The sequence below is a fragment of the Pleurodeles waltl genome, chromosome 5 (genome assembly GCF_031143425.1).
Source record: "Pleurodeles waltl isolate 20211129_DDA chromosome 5, aPleWal1.hap1.20221129, whole genome shotgun sequence".
Lineage (NCBI taxonomy): Eukaryota > Metazoa > Chordata > Amphibia > Caudata > Salamandridae > Pleurodeles > Pleurodeles waltl.
Window position 1 is genome coordinate 1,513,403,128 of NC_090444.1, and position 15,632 is coordinate 1,513,418,759.

Genomic DNA, 15,632 nt, shown 5'->3' on the forward strand with positions numbered 1-15,632 from the left:
TTCCTGGGGAACCAGAAACAAGACTCCTGGGGGGGGATCCAAGATGGCGGCCGGATTTCCCGGCTGATCGCCACTACCGCTCTAGCCCACCTCCAGATCACACGCGGCTCCCATTCACCCGCGATAGCCGCGGATGCCGCGGACGCTGTGCGCCTGCAGCACGGACCGCTGCGAGTGCTTCACGGCTTTCTGGCGGCCCCTGCTAGGATCGGGCCGCATCGGCAAGCACCGGAGGGCCCCGCAAGAAGATGCGAGGGCGGCGCTCGCCCTAGACCCACGCTCCTGTTCCTCTCGACCGAGCGTGACCCCCGACGTTTTTTGGCAACATTGGCTGGCTTGTGGGGTGTGTGGGATGCCCTGATGGCGCCGAAGTTAAGCAGGACCCCTCGCTCCTTATGGGCACGGCAGAACCAAGATCCAGGAGGAACCAGAAAGGACAAAAAAGCTACCGGTCCACGGATTGAAGGAGCACAGCAATCCTCAAGTGAAAGGGGGCCTGCATAAAACAACCGACATGGAAAAAGACACCAGGTACTCTGTTCCAACAATGTTTACTAGCGTGATGCGGCTTAAGCAAATGTCCACGGAAAAGGCTGTATGTGATTCACAATCTAACGTGCCAGGAGTCAATGATGAGCAGGTACCTGTTGCATCTACATCTCTTGAAGTACTCACTCCTATATGCAATGCAGGGGGAAGGGAGCCACCCAGTCGAGAGACTGATAGTACAAGTCCAGGAAAGAGCGGGGAGGTGGTGGCCCCCCCCCCCCAATGGGGTGTGAGAAATTATCTGAGCAGGAACTCAAAGATTAAATCAGGGTCCTCAGGAATCTAATCCAGAGAAATGTGAAAAACAACCTTGTACGTTAAGCTGCAAGTTAAACTTGCAACAAGCTGAGGGTATGGCCAAGTCCCCAACGACATATGAGACTACCCCCCCAGCTCCAGTCCAGAGGGGGAAAGAGGCGAAACCAGCAAACATTGATCAGGGGCCATTAGATACAGCAGAAAACTTTTTTTCTCTCTCCGATCAGTCTAGAGACTCAGACTTAGACGAAGAAATCCCTTTAACAGACTCAGATATTGAGAGTAGCTCTGCAGCAAGTATCTGGGTATCCAATTACTCAACATGTAGAAGAAAATCAGTCGAGCAAACTGATGTTGGGAGTAGTTCAGGGGCCAAGCTCATGAGAGACCCGCTTAAGCCTCAAGAGGAGGATGGTGAAATGCAGTGGGACTATACGGCCACCCAACAGGCTTTTCCGAAAAGTGATTTGGCCTGCAGAGCTCTAGTGCCCCCTTCCATGGGTGGCCCTGCAGAGCCTCCCTCGTTGGATCTTATCTACAGGACAATGGTTCAAAATCATGAACAGGCACAGAGGGAGAGCAGGAAAACGAAAGCAGCAAACAGACAGTTACAATTATCCATTAAAAAAGTGGGCAAATCTTGCCAGGACATTGGTGCACGCATCGCCACCATGGAGACTCGAACTGAGGAGCTGGAAATCGAAGTGAAAGCAGCAACAGCACAGACAACAACACAAGGACAGCAGATCTCGGATATTCAATGGAAACTGGAAGATGCGGAAAACCGCCAGCGGCGGAATAACTTGAGGATTTTGGGTATAGCAGAGGACCTTGAGGGGCAGGATACTAGAGCCTACATAGCTTTACTTTTTAAGAAAGCATTCCCAGACCTGATTGGGTGGGATTGGGAAAAGGAGATTCAGAGAGCACATCGTTTTCCGCTAATGAGGAAAAAACAAGCCTTGACCTCTGCCGGTAGAGACCAGAGCTATCCACGGGCTATTATAGTGTATTTTGGTAATTTTTTACGGAGACAGGCTGTGTTTGAAAAAGCTCGCCCCAATTCAAAGGTGATGGTGGAGGGTGTATTATTCCTTAGTAGGCCAGACTTTGCACATGCCACTGTAGAGAGACGGTGGCGACTCAGGCAGATGATTGCTCAATTCCAAGAGTTGGGGGCAGAAGCCTACTTGTTAAGCCCTGCACGTCTAAAAGTTGTCTATAAAACAACTATAAGATTTTTTCTCTCAGAAATTAAAGCAGGAGAATATGTACAGCAACTGAAAACTGGTCAAGGGCAGGGGGTACGGGAGAAGGGGGGGGAGGGTTTGCCGTAAATAGCCGTTTATATATAAATGTATGTAAATGTATGCGATACTGATTGGGGGTAGGTAAACTCCCCCCACACTCCGCTCTCTACTCTCCCATATTTTTTTTTTCTTTTTTTTTTCTTCTCATGTATCTCTTTTTGGCCTTTTCTTTTCTTTTTCTCTTTGAATTGTTTATTGGTCGAGGGTTTCGATCGGAAGAGTGAAGAAGAGGGGCCGCGGGTAAGGATTGGTTATAGATGTGTGAAGGTTTTTTTTTACGTATGGGTGGGCTAACGGGAGCGGGACTGGCAAATACCATCTTAGAGGCTCAGGAGCCTGGCGATTCCATTTGTAGGGGTAAGGGTTGGGGGGTGGGTTAAAGGACGGTGGGGGGGTCACAGGGACAAAAAGGATAATGGGACACACAGCAGGGGGAGTGGGGATAGCTCTCATCAGTGGAAAAAGGGACAGGGTGTGAAAGCAGCAAATTTGAATGGGGCATACAGGGGAGCCAGAAGGACCAACATCCATGAAAATAGGACAGTTAAGTGAAATACGTATTGCCACAGTGAATGTTTGTGGGCTCAATAATAACAAAAAACTGCAGCTTGTAGGAGAGGTTTTCAAGTCATGGAATGTCGATATTATTTGTATGCAGGAAACACATATCCCAGTTACACAAAAGCAACTAATGGAGTTTTATGGCTGGAAGCTAGCGGTTTTTACACGACAACACACAACCACTAGAGGGGTCGCGATATTAACTCGGATCAGTACTTTGGTTATACATAAACAATTCGCTGATAAACTCGGCAGGCTGGTTCTGTTGGAATGTTCGGCTAAGGGGCTAAGGTTCACTCTATGTTCTATTTATGGATCCAACACAGATGATCTAGAGATACTGGATTGGCTTAATTTAGAACTTGCGACCTGGGCAACACCTATCATAATGTGTGGAGATTTCAATATACATTTAGATAATAAAGAACCCATTCAGGAACAAACACTCTACCTGGGTAGAAAGAATAAAGTTTTTAGGGCACTTCAATCATTGGCCATTAATCATGGCTTGATCGACGTCTGGCAGCTGTGTTGCCCGCAGGACTCAGGGTTCACCTTTTTCTCTGCCACGCATAAGAAATTAGTCAGGTTAGACTACTTTTTTGTGACAGGCTTTCTACAAAACCAAATAAGGATCAACAGACTTCCTAGAATCATATAACACCACAACCCATTTGTTTTGGCTTTAGAGATTGGGAGAAAGGGCACGCAGCCTAGATCTTGGACATTTGATAGGGCACTATTAGCCGATCCAGGGTATATCCAAAAAATGAAGGAATGGATCCTGGAATTCTTTAAGATAAATCAGGACTCCGCTTCTTGCCAGACAGTTTGGGATACATTCAAAGCTGCTGTCAGAGGAGAAACCCTGAGCTATGGGTTAAGAAAGGAGAAAATACGCATGGATCAGTTAAAATTAGTTCAGACAAAGCTGGTTAAAGCAGAGCAGCGACTAGGGGAAGTGATCCGCAGCGGAGTAGAGATCGCAGACATTCTGTGTGAGGGGAATATCATTAAGGCAGAAGCCACTAAGATTTTTATGGATAAGGCTGCTGCAAAATTTTTAGTATATCGCCAAAAATGCTATGAGTATAGCAGGAAAGTGGGCCAACAGCTGGCCTTAAGAATAAGACAAAAGCAGGTATTTGGGAACATTAAAAGTTTAGTGAATGAAGAGGGGCGGATGGTACACAACGGTCCAGAGATTATGGAAGTTTTTAGACGATTCTATCAAAAATTATATACCCAGGAAGAACAGCCCCAAGAAGAGGAAGGGATCAATGCTATGGGCAATGAGATATCAGATCAGTTAAGAGAGGAAGATAAGGCAGCTTTAGAAGTACCTATGACATTGGAAGAATTGGAGATAGCAACTCGCGCCTTGGCAAGCGGGAAGGCAGCAGGGGGGGATTTAATTCCACTGGAATTTTACAAAGTTTTTTTTGTGGAGATATGTAAACAGCTGCTTAATTTATTTATTGAAGTACAAGCAGGGGCTCCTCAACCGGCCTCCTGGGGGGAGGCTAAGATAGTAGTCTTTTTGAAAAAGGATAAGGAACCCACGCAGCGTGATTCATATCGCCCAATTTCTCTAATTAACAGTGATGCCAAAATTTATGCTAAAATACTTGCCAGTCGCCTGAGTTTGGTAATCTCAGGTTTAGTATCTCCATGGCAGCATGGCTTCATCCCGGGGAAGAGCACGGCAGACCATATAAGACGAGTCATCACGCTACTTGATGTTAGTGCAACAGCCATGCTTCCCATGGCAGTAATCTTGCTAGATGCGGAAAAAGCTTTCGATCGGGTTCACTGGCCCTTTTTATGGTCTGTCTTGCGTAAAAACAACATCGGTCCCGGGTTTGTTAAAGCAATTCAACAACTTTACCACAAACCAACGGCTACGATACAAGTTGCCGGGCTAAAGTCGACCTCAATCAGTATCCAGAGAGGTACGCGACAAGGGTTCCCGTGTTCACCACTGCTTTTTGCGCTATATATTGACCCCTTGATCAGGAGAATGATCAGGAATGATCGGATCATTCCAGTCTCATTGAAAGGAGGGTGTACTAAGATTTTAGCATATGCAGATGATATTGCGGTGGTGACCACGGACCCCAGGACTGCTATATTGGAAATAGAGCAGGAAGCCCTGCAGTCTGGGAAAAGATCTGGCTACTTGCTGAACAAAAGTAAATGCCAAATGTTGGTGAACGACTCAATAGATTTTAAGGATGAGCGGGTGCTGACACAGGTACAATATTTAGGTGTTAAACTCACAGTAAACCTTGACGAAGTTGTGAAAATAAACATGGGCCCGATTTTAACAAAGACTAGGAAAGATCTCGCTCGCATTAACAATCTACATTTGTCACTTATGGGACGTTGCAACGTGATAAAAATGGTCTTTCTACCCAAAATACTCTATTTCTTTAGAACAATCCCCCTAGAGATTGGGCAAGACTGGTTCAAACTAATAGAGGGATTGGTTAATAGCTTCATTTGGTCCTATACAAAGCCGCGCCGGGCTTTCCACTATATGACTCTTCCTAGAGAGAAAGGGGGGTGGGCACTTCCCAACTTTAAACTTTATTATCTGGCAGCAGTGCTTCAGTATGCACAGACACTTTATGTCACAGATAGATCCGGGCAAGATGCTCTCCCTTCGATATATACCCTGATTTTGGGCAAAGAAGCAGATGCAGTCTTTCTGCGGATTCTGGAACCCAGCTACTACAAAAAGGTTAAATTTAAGGTAATTTATGCTGCATTTAAGGCATGGACCCAGATTAAGCGCAAGATAGGTATAGGACGAATCTGCTACTACACTCCCTTGTGGAATACTCCCATGTTTCCGGCGATATTTAAAGACCACTATTGTTTGAGGTAGAGTAACCGGGGTATTCAAGTCGGGGACCTTTTTCCTTCTGGCAGCCACTTCAAATCATTTGTGGAACTGAATGTGGAATTTGCGCTTGAAAAAACAGACTTTTTCAAATTTTTACAGATTAGAGCTTTTCTACTAACTAGTATGACCCAAGGTTGGCACATAGACAAGATTAAACTAATGTAAGTTTCACGACACCCCACTAGCTGCGGCATTAAAAACCTGTATCCGCTGCTTTTAAATGCTATATTGGACGACCGGGTTTTACTTGTTAAAAAATGGGAAGGACGGGTTGGAGCTAAAGAGAAAGAGGTTTGTGAATCTATGGAAATGGCACGGACTGTTTTATTGTCTGCGAGCCCGCAAGCTCAACATTTTATGGTATTGTATAATTTATATTATACACCTGCTAAGATTGCGAGCTGGGGTAAAACGATGGGAATCATGTGTCCACGATGTGGTTGCCCGAATGCAGATCTCTGTCATATGTTTTTTCAATGTGTAAAACTGGAAAGTCTGATTACCGGGATATCCGATATATTGAAGAAAATCTTGAAACAGACTATCTATCTGACACCTCAAATGGTTTTGCTGGGAGTTGATCATGCAGTCTGTAATAGTCGAGATAGATATTTTCTGTTCATAGCAATGTCGGTATTTCGCAGCTGCATAGCATCTCTGTGGTGTGATGTAGACCCCCCACGATTTAATCAATGGTTTCCATGACTTTTATCTATGTATCACTTGGAGAATAGTCTGTATGAACTAAAAGGAGCAGCGGCCGGTAAAAGACTCACCAGAGTTTGGGCACCCCTTTCTGCATGGCTCTCGGGGCCTCGAGAATATGTTAATTAAATAAGTAATCTTATATGAGATCTTTAAAAGCAGAAACTATGACTATTGATTTAGAATAGAATGCATGTTTCCCCTGTATGACAACATTGATGTACTTACGACTTTTTAAAAATTTTTGTTTCTCTTCTTTTATGTTGCAAACATGTAACCCGCTGTGTGTTCTAAATAAAATTAAAAAAAAAATTAAAAAAAAAAAGGATTCCTGGACCTGAGGACCTGTAAAAGAAGGGAACCAAGTCCAAGAGTCATGCAAGTGTTCATGGGGGCAGGAGCCCACCAAACCCCTGATGAAGGTGCAAAAGGGCTGCCTCTGGGTGGAAGAAGCCGAAGATTCTGCAACAACGGATGGTGCCAGGAACTTCCCCTTTGGTGATAAGATGTCCCATTGCATGCTGGAGGTTACAAAAGTGTTTCCACGCAGAAATACTGCAAACAAGCCTTGCTAGCTGCAAGAGTCGTGGTAGAGGATTTTGGGTGCTCCTGGGGCCCAGGAAGGACCAGGATGTTGCCCCTTGGAGGAAGAGACAGAGGGGGTGTTCAGCAACTAAGAGAGCTCCCACAAAAGCAGGCAGCACCCGCAGAAGTACTGGAACAGGCACTAAGAAGACCTGAGGACAGCGGTCAACTCAGAGTCACAAAAGAGGGCCCCTCGACGTCAGAGTCCAATTCAGCGAGTTGGGCAATGCAGGACAGAGTGCTGGGGACCCAGGCTAGGATGTGCACACATGAAGTCCTGGAAAAGTGCACAGAAGCCGGAGCAGCTGCAAATCATGCAGTGCACAGGTTTGCTGTCTGGCTTGGGGAGGAAAGGACTTTCCTGCACCAAATTTTGACAGAAGGGTCACTGGACTGTGGAAGACACTTGGACCCAGCTCCTGTGTTCCAGGGACCATGCTCGTCAGGATGAGAGGGGACCCAGAGGACCAGTGCTGCAGAAGTTTGGTGCCTGCGTTGGCAGGGGGAAGATTCAGTCGACCCATGGGAGATTTATTCTTGGCTTCCAGTGCAGGGTGAAGGCAGACAGCCCTCAGAGCATGCACCACTAGGAAACAGTCGAGAAAGCTGGCAGGATGAGACGCTACAATGTTGCTGGTAGTCGTCTTGCTACTTTGTTGCGGTTTTGTATGCCTCCTGGAGCAGTAAGCAGTCGATCCTTGGCAGAAGTCGAAGAGGGAAGTGCAGAGGAACTCTGGTGAGCTCTTGCATTCATTATCTGAGGAATAGCCCAGAGGAGAGACCCTAAATAGCCAGAAAAGGAGGTTTGGCTACGGAGAAAGGAGGCTTGGCTACTGAAAGAGGTAAGCACCTATCAGGAGGGGTCTCTGATGTCACCTGCTGGCACTGGCCACTCAGAGCTTTCCATTGTGCCCCAACACCTCTGAATCCAAGATGGCAGAGGTCTGGGACACACTGGAGGAGCTCTGGGCACCTCCCCTGGGAGGTGCTGGTCAGGGGAGTGGTCACTCCCCTTTCTTTTGTCCAGTTTCGTGCCAGAGCAGGGCTGGGGGATCCCTGAACCAGTGTAGACTGGCTTATGCAGAGATGGGCACCATCTGTGCCCATCAAAGCATTTCCAGAGGCTGGGGGAGGCTACTCCTCCCCAGCCATTCACACCTATTCCCAAAGGCAGAGGGTGTAACACCCTTTCTCAGAGGAAATCCTTTGTTCTGCTTTCCTGGGCCAGGGCTGCCCAGGCCCCAGGGGGGCAGAAACCTGTCTGAGGGGTTGGCAGCAGCAGCAGCTGCAGTGGAGATCCCGCAAAGGCAGTTTGGCAGTACCCGGGTTCTGTGCTAGAGACTCGGGATGCATGGAATTGTCCCCCCAACTACCAGAATGGTATTGGGTGACAATTCCATGATCCTAGACATGTTACATGGCCATGTTCGGAGTTACAATTGTGCCACTACATATAGGTAGTGACCTATATGTAGTGCACGCGTATAATGGTGTTCCCGCACTCACAAAGTCCGGGGAATTTGCCCTGAACAATGTGGGGGCACCTTGGCTAGTGCCAGGGTGCCCACACACTCAGTAACTTGGCACCTAACCTTCACCAAGGGACGGTTAGACATATAGGTGACTTATAAGTTACTTATGTGCAATGAAAAATGGCTGTGAAATAACATGGACGTCCTATGTAAGAATTGTCTGAGCTCCCTATGGGTGGCAAAAGAAATGCTGCAGCCCATAAGGATCTCCTAGATCCCCAATAACCTGGGTAGCTAGGTACCATATACAAGGGAATTATAAGGGTGTTTCCAGTGTGCCAATGAGAATTGGTAAAATTAGTCATTAGCCTGCAGTGACAATTTTAAAGCAAAGAGAGACCATAAAAACTGAGGTTCTGGTTAGCAGAGCCTCAGTGATACAGTTAGGCACCACACAGGGAACACATATAGGCCACAAACTTATGAGCACTAGGGTCCTGGCTAGCAGGATCCCAGTGACACATATCAAACACACTGACAACATAGGGTTTTCACTATGAACACTGGGCCCTGGCTAGCAGGATCCCAGTGAGACAGTAAAAACACCCTGACATACATTCACAAACAGGCCAAAAGTGGGGGTAACAAGGCTAGAAAGAGGCTACCTTCCTACACTGACACACAACCCCCACCCGGATACCACCCGACCATGCATAAGTTGTAATGATGGGCACTGTACTCACCCCATTGTGGCTGCTGTGAGGCCCTCAATCGCCCATCCAGCTCTGGATAGGCCACCACCAGTATGCAGGCCATCAGGTGGGTCAGGGTTCGACAGGCACCCCTTCCTCGTTGGGAGGCCATCCCCTGCTGGGCCTCCACCATCTTCCATGCCCAGCATCTCAGGTCCTCCCACTGCTTAACCATATACCCTTCTTTTGATGGGCACTGACCAGCAGAGGAAATACACACAGGAAAATCCCTTTAGAGAAACAGTCCTGCCTGTTACACATGTGGCCCATCATACCTGTTTCCATCACCATTGCCACACACATGGCCAAGCATACAACTTGTATGCTGCCAAAAGGACATCCACCCACCCCTCCCTCACAAGAGGTCTTCAAACACACAACTCTATGCATTCATGCCGCATGCATCGTGCTCACAGTTTACTCACCTGTTGGTCTGGAGGCCCATACAGCAGTCTGTACTGGGGTAGGACCCATCCACCAGTCTCTCTAACTCCTCCGAAGTGAAGGCTGGGGCCCTCTTCCCGGTCACACAGGCCATGGTAGGTTCCAGTCACAGGTCACAGCAGCACATGCAGTGTAGGTGCTCTCCTATGGAAGGTCAGGTAGCAAGTGAGAAATCAGATAGAAAATGGCAGTCACGTCCTCGGCGGTGCATACCGTCACTGCCGGCATAGATCACCATTGGCCACTGTACCCCATAGGGCCCAATGTTAACCAATGAAAAAATGTACGGCGGTTCCTGACTGCCTCCCGCAATGGCGCACAACGTCAGCGGAATTACCTCACTTCCACCTGTCCCTCCACACAGGACAGGCTGACGCCATTTAAGGGGGGGGCAGGCCATGGAAAAATGCTGCGTCACTGGATAAATTAGCATATACTAGTCAAATCACAATGAGCAATTGTTGGACCTGGCTTTTTGACAGGGTCATCTCCAAACCTTTTGCCTCCTTCCTCCTATTTTTTCTGACCTGTTGTTGCTGGCTTTTGAACTCTGGGCACTTTACCACTGCTAACCAGGGCTAAAGTGCATATGCTCTCTGTGTAAATTGTACTATTGATTGGTTTATCCATGATTGGCTATTTAATTTACTTGTAAGTCCCTAGTAGAGTGCACTATATGTGCCTAGGGCCTGTAGATTAAATGCTACTAGTGGGCCTGCAGCACTGGTTGTGCCACCCACTTCAGTAGCCCCTTAACCTTGTCTCAGGCCTGCCATTGCAAGGCCTGTGTGTGCAGTTTCACTGCCACTTCAACTTGGTATTTAAAAGTACTTGCCAAGCCTAGAACTCCCCTTTTTCTACATATAGGTCACCCCTAATGTGTGCCCTACGTAACCCCTAGAGCAGGGTGCTGTGTGGGTAAAAGGCAGGACATGTACCTGTGTAGTTTATATGTCCTGGTAGTGTAAAACTCCTAAATTCGTTTTTACACTACTGTGAGGCCTGCTCCCTTCATAGGCTAACTTTGGGGTGGCCCTCATACGTTGAAGTGGCAGCTGCTGATCTGAAAGGAGCAGGAAGGTCATATTTAGTATGGCCAGAATGGTAATACAAAATCCTGCTGACTGGTGAAGTCGGATTTAATATTACTATTCTAGAAATGCCACTTTTAGAAAGTGAGCATTTCTTTGCACTTAAATCTTTCTGTGCCTTTCAATCCACGTCTGGCTATGTTTAGTTTACAGCTCCTTGTGCATTCACTCAGACACACCCCAAACACAGGGTACTCAGCCTCACTTCCATACATCTGCATTTTGAATGGGTCTTCCTGGGCTGGGAGGGTGGAGGGCCTGCCCTCACACAAAGGACTGCCACACCCCCTACTGGGACCCTGGCAGACAGGATTGAACTGAAAGGGGACCTGGTGCATTTCTTAGCCACTCTTTGAAGTCACCCCCACTTCAAAGGCACAATTTAGTATAAAACAGGGCCTCTGCCCTACCTCATCAGACACTTGCTGGAGAAGAAACGTGAACCAGAAACTACATCCTGCCAAGAAGAACTGCCTGGCTGCTCAAAGGACTCACCTGTCTGCTTTCTACAAAGGACTGCTGCCTTGCTGTTGGCCTGCTGCCTTGCTGAACTCTTGTCTGGCTGTAAAAGTGCTCTCCAAGGGCTTGGATAGAGCTTGCCTCCTGTTCCCTGAAGTCTCAGGACCAAAAAGACTTCTCTTTTTCATTTGGACTCTTCGTGCGGCAAAAAATTTTACGCACAGCTTGCTCTGCGGCGAGAAAATCGCCGCACACCGACGCTGCTCGATACAACGCCTACGGAGCAGGCGGAACTTTGACGCACGGCCTCGCATGGACAACGCCACCCGACTTCCAGAGGGGAAATCGACGCGACGCCTGCCGTGAGAAAGAAAATTCCACGCACAGCCTCGCGGAACGACGTGCAGCAGGAAAAGAAGCCGAAGAATCCACGCACAGACCCTGGGACATCTGGTAATCCCACGATCCATAGAAGGAAACGTTCCGCGTGCCGGAAAACGACACAGGTCTTCCCCGAGTGAAAAATAACGACGCAAGTCGGTGTGTGAAGGGGCGCAACCGACGCACACACCATTTTTCCTCCCGTAGAACGACGCACGTCTCCCCGCGTGAAAAATAACGACGCAAGTCAGTGTGTGAAGGGGCGTAACCGACGCATACACCATTTTTCCACACATCTCCTCTTCTGCAGCCCTCTGCAGAGATTTTCCACTCCAAACCAGGTACTTTGTGCTTGAAAGTCCCCGAACACCAGGGCCAACGACCGCGGAAGCACCGCCAATAGGCTGGCGGTGCTTCCTGGGCCATTCTGAAAAGGGGAACCGGCGGTTTCCCGCCGGTTTTCCCCTGGCCCCGGGAATCCTCCATGGCGGCGCTGCTTGCAGCGCCGCCATGGGGATTCCGACCCCCTTCCCGCCATCCTGTTCCTGGCGGTTTTTACCACCAGGAACAGGATGGCGGGAACGGGTTTCGTGGGGCCGTGGGCATGGGCAGTGCAGGGGCCCCCTAACAGGGCCCCACAAAGATTTTCAGTGTCTGCTTTGCAGACACTGAAAATCGCGACGGGTGCCACTGCACCCGTCGCACCCCTGCAAATCTGCCGGCTCCATTCGGAGCCGGCTTCCTCTTTGCAAGGGCTTTCCCGCTGGACCGGCAGGCGATCTTTTGGCCCCCTTTGTTTGCTTTTTAAAGACTTAAGACACTTCATATCACTTTTTAGTGATATCTTTACAAATTCATATTGCATCTTTGATCGTTTTGTCCTGCAAATACCCAGATAAATATTATATATTTTTCTAAACATTGTGTGGTGTATTTTTGTGGTGCTATACTATGTTATTGTATGATTTATTGCACAAATGCTTAACACATTGCCTTCTAAGTTAAGCCTGAATGCTCGTGCCAAGCTACCAGAGGGTGGGCACAGGATAATTTGGATTGTGTGTGACTTACCCTGACTAGAGTGAGGGTTCTTGCTTGGACAGAGGGTAACCTGACTGCCAACCAAAAATCCCATTTCTAACAGCAATTATATGTTTACAGGATGCAAACTACTGTTGTAGCTCACCTATAGACTGGATAGGGCCACATTCACAGAGCTGTGTGCCTAGCTGGAACCTGACCTGCTATCTGCTATCTGTCATCCCACTGGGCTCCCCCCTTGTGCAAGAGCTATCAGTACTCCATTTCCTGGCAACTGGTCCTTTCCAAGTGACAGTGTACTTGGCATCTGGAATGTCACAGCCAATGTTCTCAATTGTGGTGGCAAGAGTGTTGTCTGCCCTAATAAAACACATGTGCAGCTACATTGTTTTCCCCCAGATTGTGGATTTGGCCACAGTGAAGGCCGAGTTTTATGCAATGGGACATATCCCCAACATAATTGGGGCAATTGATGGTACACATATTGTATTTGTCCACCCATGGCAGAATGAACAGGTGTTCAGGAATCGTAAGAGTTTCCACTCAATGAATGTTCAGATGGTGTGCTTGGTGGACCAGTACATCTCCCACGTCAAAGCTGAGTATCCTTGGTCAGTGCATGATGCTTTGTCCTAAGTAATAGCAGCATCCCAAACGTAATGTACCAACTACATAGGCACAGGATGTGGCTAATAAGTGAGCCCTGGTTCCCACTCAGTAGATGTTGGTGTATGGGTATGGCGTGGGCCATATAGGATAGTGTGTGGCTAAATGTTGTCCCTCTATATTTGCAGGTGACTCTGGTTACCCAAACCTATCATAGGTAGAAGAACATTATAATGAGGCACATGGCGAACCAGAAGTATAATTGAAAGGACCTTTGGCCTTCTGAAGGCCAAGTTCCGGTGCCTCCATCTAACAGGTAGATCCCTCTGCTACTCACCAAAGAAGGTCTGCCAGATAGTGGTGGCATGCTGCATGTTGCATAACCTGGCCCTCAGACGCCATGTCCCATTCCTGCAGGAGGAGGAGGCTGGAGATTCCTGTGTGCCAGCAGTAGACCCTGTGGACAGTGAGGATGAGGAGGCAGAGGATGAGGACAACAGAACATAAGTGATCCGACAATACTTCCAATGACACACAGGTAGGACAGCGTTACTTTACATTTCAATTACTTTGGTTGTAATTTGTGTGGCAATGGCTTGCTGATATTTTCCACTTCTAGGCCCAGTTACTGTTCCCTCTAGCAATTCATTTTGCAGATGCTGGTGACATGACATATACTCCTGGTGTGATCACTACAGCCAGCTACAGGCCATTCATCTGTGCTCATTCTCTGTACAGTTGATTTGCAATGTTTGTACCTGTTTGAATGAATACATATTTGATATACATGACATACTGCTAATGTTTTTTTTTCAAAGGGTGTTTACTGAAGTGCTAATATATAGAGGGGGAAGTGCAATGGGATGGGGTGATGATGGAGGAAATTCCATAGTATTGTTCCAGTCTGTTTGTAGCACAGGTGCATTGTCCAAGATGACATAGGAAGGGGAGCAATGGCAGCTCAAGGTGGACAGGGTGATACAGTGGGACACAAGGGTGAAAATCAGGAGAGTCTCATTTTCTGGTGGGGGGTCTTGGCAAGTGTCTCTGGCTTCTGTCTAGATCATAGGGAACGTTTGAAGGGAGGTTCTCCTTCTGCAGGGGGAGGGGTGCTGGTGGCCTGTGTAGGAAAGTACCATCTTGCCTGGCATGTTACCCCCATATTTCACTGTATATATGTTGTTTTAGTCTATGTGTCACTGGGACTCTGCCAGACAGGGCCCCGGTGCTCATAAGTATGTGCCCTGTATGTGTTCCCTGTGTGATGCCTAACTGTCTCACTGAGGCTCTGATAACCAGAACCTCAGTGGTTATGCTCTCTCTGCTTTCCAAATTTGACACTAACAGGCTAGTGACTAAATTTAGCAATTCACATTGGCATACTGGTACACCCATATAATTCCCTACTATATGGTACTGAGGTACCCAGGGTATTGGGGTTCCAAGAGATCCCTATGGGCTGCAGCATTTCTTTTGCCACCCATAGAGAGCTCTGACAATTCTTACACAGGCCTGCCACTGCAGCCTGCGTGAAATAACGTCCACGTTATTTCACAGCCATTTACCACTGTACTTAAGTAACTTATAAGTCACCTACATGTCTAACCTTCACCTGGTGAAAGTTGGGTGCAAAGTTACTTACTGTGTGGGCACCCTGGTACTAGCCAAGGTGCCCCCACATTGTTCAGGGCAAATTCCCCAGACTTTGTGAGTGCGGGGACACCATTACACGCGTGCACTGTACATAGGTCACTATCTATGTACAGCGTCACAATGGTAACTCTGAACATGGCCATGTAACATGTCTAAGATCATGGAATTTTCAACCCCAATGCCATTCTGGCATTGGGGGTGACAATTCCATGATCCCCCGGGTCTCTAGCACAGAACCTGGGTACTGCCAAACTGCCTTTCCGGGGTCTCCACTGCAGCTGCTGCTGCTGCCAACCCCTCAGACAGGTTTCTGCCCTCCTGGGGTCCAGGCAGCCCTGGCCCAGGAAGGCAGAACAAAGGACTTCCTCTGAGAGAGGGTGTAACACCCTCTCCCTTTGGAAATAGGTGTGAAGGCTGGGGAGGAGTAGCCTCCCCCAGCCTCTGGAAATGCTTTGATGGGCACAGATGGTGCCCATCTCTGCATAAGCCAGTCTAGACTGGTTCAGGAACCCCTCAGCCTTGCTCTGGCGCGAAACTGGACAAAGAAAAGGGGAGTGACCACTCCCCTGACCTGCACCTCCCAGGGGAGGTGCCCAGAGATCCTCCAGTGTGTCCCAGACCTCTGCCATCTTGGAAACAGAGGTGTCTGTGGCACACTGGACTGCTCTGAGTGGCCAGTGCCAGCAGGTGACGTCAGAGGCTCCTTCTGATAGGCTCTTACCTCTCTTGGTAGCCAATCCTCCTTCCTAGGTAGCCAAACCTCCTTTTCTGGCTATTTAGGGTCTCTGCTTTGGGGATCTCACCAGATAACGAATGCAAGAGCTCATCAGAGTTCCACTGCATCTCCCTCTTCACCT